Here is a 7,484-nt window from a genome sequence, read left to right on the forward strand (position 1 = left end):
TCTTTCCATTTCCTAACAAATGGGACAATGTCATTCTTTCTGATGGAGGCATAGAATTCCATTGTGTATATATACCACATTTTCTTGATCCATTCATCTGCTGAGGGGCATCTGGGTTGGTTCCATATCTTAGCTATGGTAAATAAGGCTGCAATAAACATAGTTGTGCTGGTAGCTTTAGTGTGTTGACCAATATATTCTTTACATATCACAAATGCATCCCCCAAATATTGGGTCTTTTTGTATTTTTTTAAGTCTGTTGTGGGACTTGAACTCTGGACCTGGGCACTGTCCCTGAGCTATTCAGCTCAAGGCAAGCGCTCTACCACTTGAGCCACAGCACCACTTCCAGTTTTCTGGTGGTTTATTTGAGATAAGAGTCTCACAGACTTTTCCTGCCCAGGTTGGTTTTGAACCATGATCTTCAGATCTCAGCCTCCTAAGTAGCTAGGATTACAGGCGTGAGCTACCTGTGCTTGGCTGGTGGTGTTGTTGTTTGTTTGTTTTTAAAGAAATAAAAGCAATGTTATTTGTTGCTGACTTTATGCTCAAGTCATTTCTGATAACATGTTTTTTTTTCCCCCTCAAAATATTTTCTGAATTTTATGACTGTAACTCTTTAAATGTCATGGCATCAAGCAGCATCCTGTCTAAAAGTAAGATCAGCTATCATTGATGGCCTCACAAATAGTCCTAAAAACCATGCCTACTATATGCAATGAAGAGCAAATGTAAATGAATTTTAATTAGAATCTTAATTTTAAATTAGTTTTAATTAGAATTATTAAGCTTTTGTTTGGATTAAGAAAAGATAGTCAGGTAGTGACTTCATTGTTTGGAGAATAAATGAGAATGAAAGGAGAACAGATACTGCCACTGGATTTGACTGACAGAAATTCAAGCAAAGTATTCCTAGTCATTTTGAATTAAGGCATGAAGCATCCCCATAAGGTATGGGGCTGCTGTTTTACTCCCAAACCCAGACCTTCCTTTGCATAGAAAGAAAGTGAGGTCTCTTCAAATATCTGTTAAATCTTTGGAGTTTGAGGAATTTTGCCAGAAGCTCACACTAAAAAAGAGGTTTCTTCCCCCCCAGACTGTGGGGAGAGATGAAATGATAAAGTAATTTCCAGTGTGGACAGTCCATAACTATAAAAGTGGGAGCCATACAGTTCTTCTTCCCTGAAGAATGTCACACAGTTCTGTTTGCCAGTCTTCACACATGTGACCTACCGAAATCTTTGACATATGCCAGAACTGGTTTGATAGGAACAATTATTTTCCCCATCCCCAGTTTCTTGCTCTGGAAATAAGGGAAGTGGTTTCTATCTCTTACCTCTGATTTTTTTCGGGGGGGGGGGTCCGGTCGTGGGGCCTGAGCTCTGGGCCTGGGCGCTGTCCCTCAGCTCTTCAGCTCAAGCAAGGCTAGTGCTCTACCACTTGAGCCACAGCGCCACTTCCGGCTTTTTTCTTTTTGCTTATGTGGTGCTGAGGAATCAAACCCAGGGCCTCTGGCATGCAAGGCATGCGCTCTACCACTGAGCCACCTTCCCAGACCCTCATTACCTCTTTTTCTAAGCCAATAATATTCAAAACATTAAGGGAGCCAGCCAAAAAATTACCACTGCTAAAGAAACTTTAAAGGTTATTCTTGAGGGCAAAGGCATACCTGGCAGTCACTGTTTGTCTAAAACAATTGTGAACTTTCTTTAGACATATACCGATCAAGTGCTCTAGTCATTCTACTCCTAGTTATTCAAGTAAAGCAAGAGCACATATTCAAACAAAGATCCACACAAAGTTGAATCTTCTCCCACAATAGCTTCCAACTACGATCCTCATCAAGAAGTGAGTAAATGCTGGGTTCCCAGTTGCTCATACCTGTAATTTTAGCTACTCATGAAGCTGAGATCTGGAGGCAAACCTGGGCAGAAAAGTCCATGAGACCCCATTACTAAGATAATAAAGCCCTTGGACTCCAGTTTGGAGACATGGCTTAAGTGGTGGAATACCAGCTGATCAACAAAGCTGAGAATCCATTATCCATTTATTACTGTTTAACAATAAGAATGAACAAACAAGCCAGGCACTGGTGACTCATGCCTGTAAACCTAGCTATCAGGAGGGTTGCAGTTAAAAGCCAGCCCAAGCAGTAAAATCTATAAGACTCTTACCTACAATTACTTAAAAGCTGTTAAGTGGAGCTGTGGTTCACATGGTAGAGCACCAACCTTGAACAAAGCAGCTAAGGGACAATGTCTAGTTCCTGAGTTCACACCCTAGGACTGGCACACATGCACATACATGTGTGTGCACATGCGTGCACATGTGTGTGCATGCACACACACACACACACATTCATTTTGAACCTCTCATTAGGTTGAGTGAAAGTCAGACCTGCTGGGCACTGCACTATGGCTCATATTTGTCATCTTAACCACTTAGGAGAGAGAAAGCTGTAGAATTGTAGCTTCAGGCCAGCCCAGGCAAAAAGCTGGCAAGACTCTATATCAAATAAAATAAATATGATAGTACACACTGTAATCCTAGTTATGCAGGAGTCAGAACTAGAATTATCATAGTAGAAATACCATGAGTAAAATTAAGAGCCCTTATCCGCAAACAAAGGCTGGGGGCATGGCTCAAGTGGTACAGTGTCTGTCTATCAAGCACAGGTTCTGGGTTCAAACCCCAGTTCCATGAACACACATACACAAAGTCATAAAGTTGTAGGAAACGGACTTTTATGATTTGACCTAAGTCCCCAAGAACAAAGAACTACCATAGAAACAAAAGAGGGTCCCTCATTGGTGGATGGATTCCTGAGAGCAGGGGAAAGAGGCATGCTGACAGTGGCAGGCATCTTTTTTACCATGACAGACCCAATACCTGCCACCCTTCACCCTGTCTCAGGTGGTTTATCTGCCAGCTTAGGAACTGATTCTATTCTACTTTCGACTTTTAATCAGCAACTAGAAAACTTTAGAGCTCTTTAGTGATCTCCCCCCTCTTTCCCACCCTGAGTGACTGGCCTGTTTTAATTAGTATGACTCACAGAATCACAGGATGGGAGATTTGGGAAGAACTGTTCAACCTCATGTCCCCTAGGAAGAAACTGAGGCTGAAACAGAGGAAGTAGGTGACTGGCCTAAACCAACACAGCAGAACAAGACTAAAAATCTCTGCCCTCAGGGAATCTCCACTGCATCTTGCTCATCTATGACTTGCTAACAATGTGCCTATCTTTAGCAGACTCAACCCAGACCTTGAATCTTGTTCAATGGTCGTTTGTTTTTACTTTGAGATGAGCTCTCACTCTGTAGCCTGGACTGACTTGAGACTCCTGATTTCCCTGCCTCTGCCTCCCAAGCGCTGCCTTGCAGGCCTGCACCACATCCAACTCTGTTGCACTCTTTTTCAGTGAAAGCTGTACAATGTCTGGGTTCTAGCTGTCAGTTCTGACATACTATGAGGAAGCGTAAGGACCCAACTCAGCATGTGAGTGAGTGAATAAATGAGAATATTTATGATTACTATACAACTTGGAAGAAATTATAAAGCCTGCTACATAAAGGAAATGGCTATGCTAAATTCCCATTCTTATTTTCATTTGTTATTTTTTATGTGATGTTTTTATTTCTTGAGTAGAAGGCCTCTGTGACTGGTAATTGTTTCTTGGTCATTACTGCTCCTTTTACTCATATTTTTTTCTTTGATGGCTATTGAAATAGCAGATATTTGCTGGGCACTGGTGGCTCAGCCTGTTATCCTGGCTACTCAGGAAGCAGGAAGTAAAGTCCCTGAGACTCTTATCTCCAATTAACCAGAAAATCAAAAGTGGAGTTGTAATACAAAGTGGTAGAGCACTAGCCTTGATCAAAAGAGCTCAGGACAGTGCCTAGGCCCTGAGTTGAAGTCCTGTGACAGACAGACAGACAGACAGAAAGAAAAAGAAAGAAAGAAAGGAAGGAAGAAGAAAAGAAAGAAAGAGTAGATTATTTTATACAGACAAAACATTCATCCCAGCCCTCACAACACATTCTTGACTGAAATTGAATCACATTCTTCAAGTGAATCAGCCACTGCTGGTTTGTAAATTAGGCCTCTCTGGAAATTGAACTAACATTCAGTCCTACATAGCTCTAATTTTGAGTAGCTGCTTGGCAGGCCCAGCCTGAGCTGTCTCTGCCCCCTTCTTCCCTCACATGAAGCCCTTTAGTGCCTGGTTTGGAGGTGATGGTGTCCTCTCCCGGTGACACTAAAGAGCCAATGGTTTGGGAGATAGATAAACGATGTAAGGTAGCAAAGTTCTGACCTTCCGCTTACCTGCTGTGCTGGTAAGAGAAGTGCTCTTCTTACAAACTTCTCAGAAAACTGATGATAGAGGGGAGCAGAATGGCCAGAGGAGAACTTTAGGAGGAAGATATCGGGGAGTTGGAATCAACCACAGTAAGGAAGCAGCACTAAGATTTCCTCTAAGTGGGGGCTGTTGGGGGTGAGGGGGTGAGGCCGTACACACTTCCCAATGATGACATCTTTCTGGCTTTCAGGGTCATCATCTCCTGAGGCCTTGGTGTAGTGGTAAACATCTTTTCAATCACATGATTTTGTGGGATCTTCACCTGGGTCTAGGAGAGGTGTCTAGCGCTTCCTATTCTACTCATCACCAAGGGGACAGTAGATCTGGGCTCTGCTCCCAGCTCTACCACCTTGGACTACAGTAGACTCACATGTACTGACATGCAGACTGGTGTGAAATGAATCCTGTTGAGTCTTTTTTTTGGGGGGGGGGGTCCAGTCATGGGGCCTGAACTCTGGGCTTGGGCACTGTCCCTCAGCTCTTCAGCTCAAGGCTAGCGCTCTACCACTTGAGCCACAGCGCCACTTCTGGCTTTTTTCTTTTTGCTTATGTGGTGCTGAGGAATTGAACCCAGGACCTCTGGCATGCAAGGCATGTGCTCTACCACTGAGCCACCTTCCCAGCCCCCTGTTGAGTCTTTAATTTGCTGTTCGAGCAGTTTATTTTGAGCAGATTATTTTCATGTCCATTATTTAACCATGGCACATACCTAAAACCATATTTTTCCCATCTCTTCAACTTCCTTGAATTCAATTCATACCCATCATTGAGACCCTAGTATTTGGGCAGCTGAATTGACTTCTTTCCTTCCTTACTTCCTTTCTCCCTCCGTCCCTCCTTTTCTCCCTTGCTCCCTCTCTCCTTCTACTTATCTCTCTCCTTTCCTCCCTCCTACCTTCCTTCCCTCTTTCCCTTCTTTCCTCCCTCCATCTCTTCCTTTTTTTTATTCCTCTGTGTATATAGGGGATGTCGTGAGGTAGGGGGAAGAGGGAAGCGAGTTTTGCTATTTCATCCTGGCTAGCCTGATCCTTCTACCCTCTGTCTCCCAAGTGTTAGGATTATGGGTTTGAATCACAAAGTAAAACTGTATTCATTCATAACTGTAACCTATTTATCCCTTCACTCCTCAGACCTCACTCTGGATTTAACCCCACTACTCTGGCAAAACTACTCTTACCAACGTAACCAGTGGGGTCTTCCATATTGCTTGCCCCAAGGAGTCTTCCTCACAAGCCCAACTCCAACTGCTACAAGTAGAACTGTAAGTTTCTCTTATTGTTTTTAGTTATTCTCTTCCAGTGTTCCCTTCCAGCCATTGATTAGACTGATTAGATCTACCCCTGTTCATCTCCCCAACTTTAGCTTATTCGGCTTAAGGAGCTTCCTGTCTTTATCTTTTATACCTTATTTTGATTTTGTAAGTTCTGCTTTCATAGTTTGAGTGTCCATCTTCACTTGTTTTTGGATTATTTCTTCTTATTGCATCCTGTTCTTTTTCCATAGATGCAACATTTTATTTTTCAGAGAAAAAGTACTTTTTGTAAAAACTTTATAGTTATACAGTTTGATATACAGAGAGGTTACAGGTAATAAGTACATTTCCTTTCACACAGCTCCCGCATTCTCTCGCATTCCCTCCATCCCATCTCCACCCATGTGTTATATAGTTCACTTTCATCAATGTCCAGTGTGCTTCACTTTTTCATCCTTTTTCCCTCAAGTTCTGTGCAGATGTACATGTGGATATACCATATATAAGGTAAAGAATACAGAATCATCAGAAAAAGAGAAAATAAATTAAAAAATCTTGTTTCTGTATCTTTGGAGTTCATTTCAGTATATATATTATTTTATATAAATATGAAGAGGTGCTTAGGCATTGTACCTGTGTAATTCTCTCCTATGACTATCTCTTTTGGTCTCACTGTATGTGAGTATCTGGAATCCTATACAATCTGTCACATCACAGTGCATTTTATATCTAATTTCTGCATATCAGGGAGAATGTACACTATTTGTCTCTCTGATATTGGCTTACCTCTCTTAACATGATTTGTTCCAGTTCCATCCATTTCCATGCAAATGACATTATTTTATTCTTTCTAATAGCTGTGTAAAATTCCATCGTATGTAAGTACCACATTTTTTGGACCCACTCATCTGTTGTGGAACATCTGGGTTGTTTTTGTATCTTGGCTATCTTGAATAGTGCATCCATGAACATGAATATGCAGGTTGTCTATATCATATCCTGGTTCATGATGCTCAGGGTAGATACCTAGGAGTGGTATGGCTGGGACGTAGGGAAGGTCCATGTTTAGTTTTTTGAGGAACCTCCAGACTGCAGTACAGTAGGGTTCCTTTCCCTGCACATTCCCACCAGCACTTGTTGTTCAAATTCAAGATGTTGGCCTGTCTAACTGGGGTGAAATGGAATCTCAGAGTTGTTTTGATTTGCATTTCCTTTATGGCCAGGGATGATGAGCATTTCATGTGTTTCTTTGCCATTCTTATCTCTTCTGAGAAGTCTCTCCTTAGCTTCCTTGCCCATTTAGTGATTGATGTATTAGGCTCGGGAGGGGTTCATTTCTTGAGCTCCTTGTACATATTGGATATTAGGCCTTTGTCTGATGTATTGCTGATAAAGATGTTTTCCCAATCGGTTGGCTGTCCTTCTACTTTAGTAACTATGTCCTTAACTATGCAGAAACCTTTTATTTTATTTTATTTATTTATTTTTTGGGGGTCCGGTCGTGGGGCCCGAACTCTGGGCCTGGGCACTGTCCCTCAGCTCTTCAGCTCAAGGCCAGTGCTCTACCACTTGATCCACAGCGCCTCTTCCGGCGTTTTTTTTCCTGCTTATGTGGTGCTGAGGAATAGAACCCAGGGCCTCATACATGCAAGGCAAGCGCTTTATCACTTAGCCACCTTCCCAGCCCTGAAACCTTTTATTTTAATGTACTTCCATTTGTCGAGTCTCTTTCCTATCTGTTGTGCCATTGGGACTCTATTCAAAAAGTTTCTGCCTATACCTATAAGTCATAATGTTTCTCCTACTCTCTCGCAGTAGTTTCAGAGTTTTAGGTCTGAAATTGAGGTCTTTGATCCACTTTGAGTTGATATT

Source organism: Dipodomys ordii, unplaced genomic scaffold (genome assembly GCF_000151885.1).
Source record: "Dipodomys ordii isolate 6190 unplaced genomic scaffold, Dord_2.0 Scaffold28, whole genome shotgun sequence".
Taxonomy (NCBI): Eukaryota; Metazoa; Chordata; class Mammalia; order Rodentia; family Heteromyidae; genus Dipodomys; species Dipodomys ordii.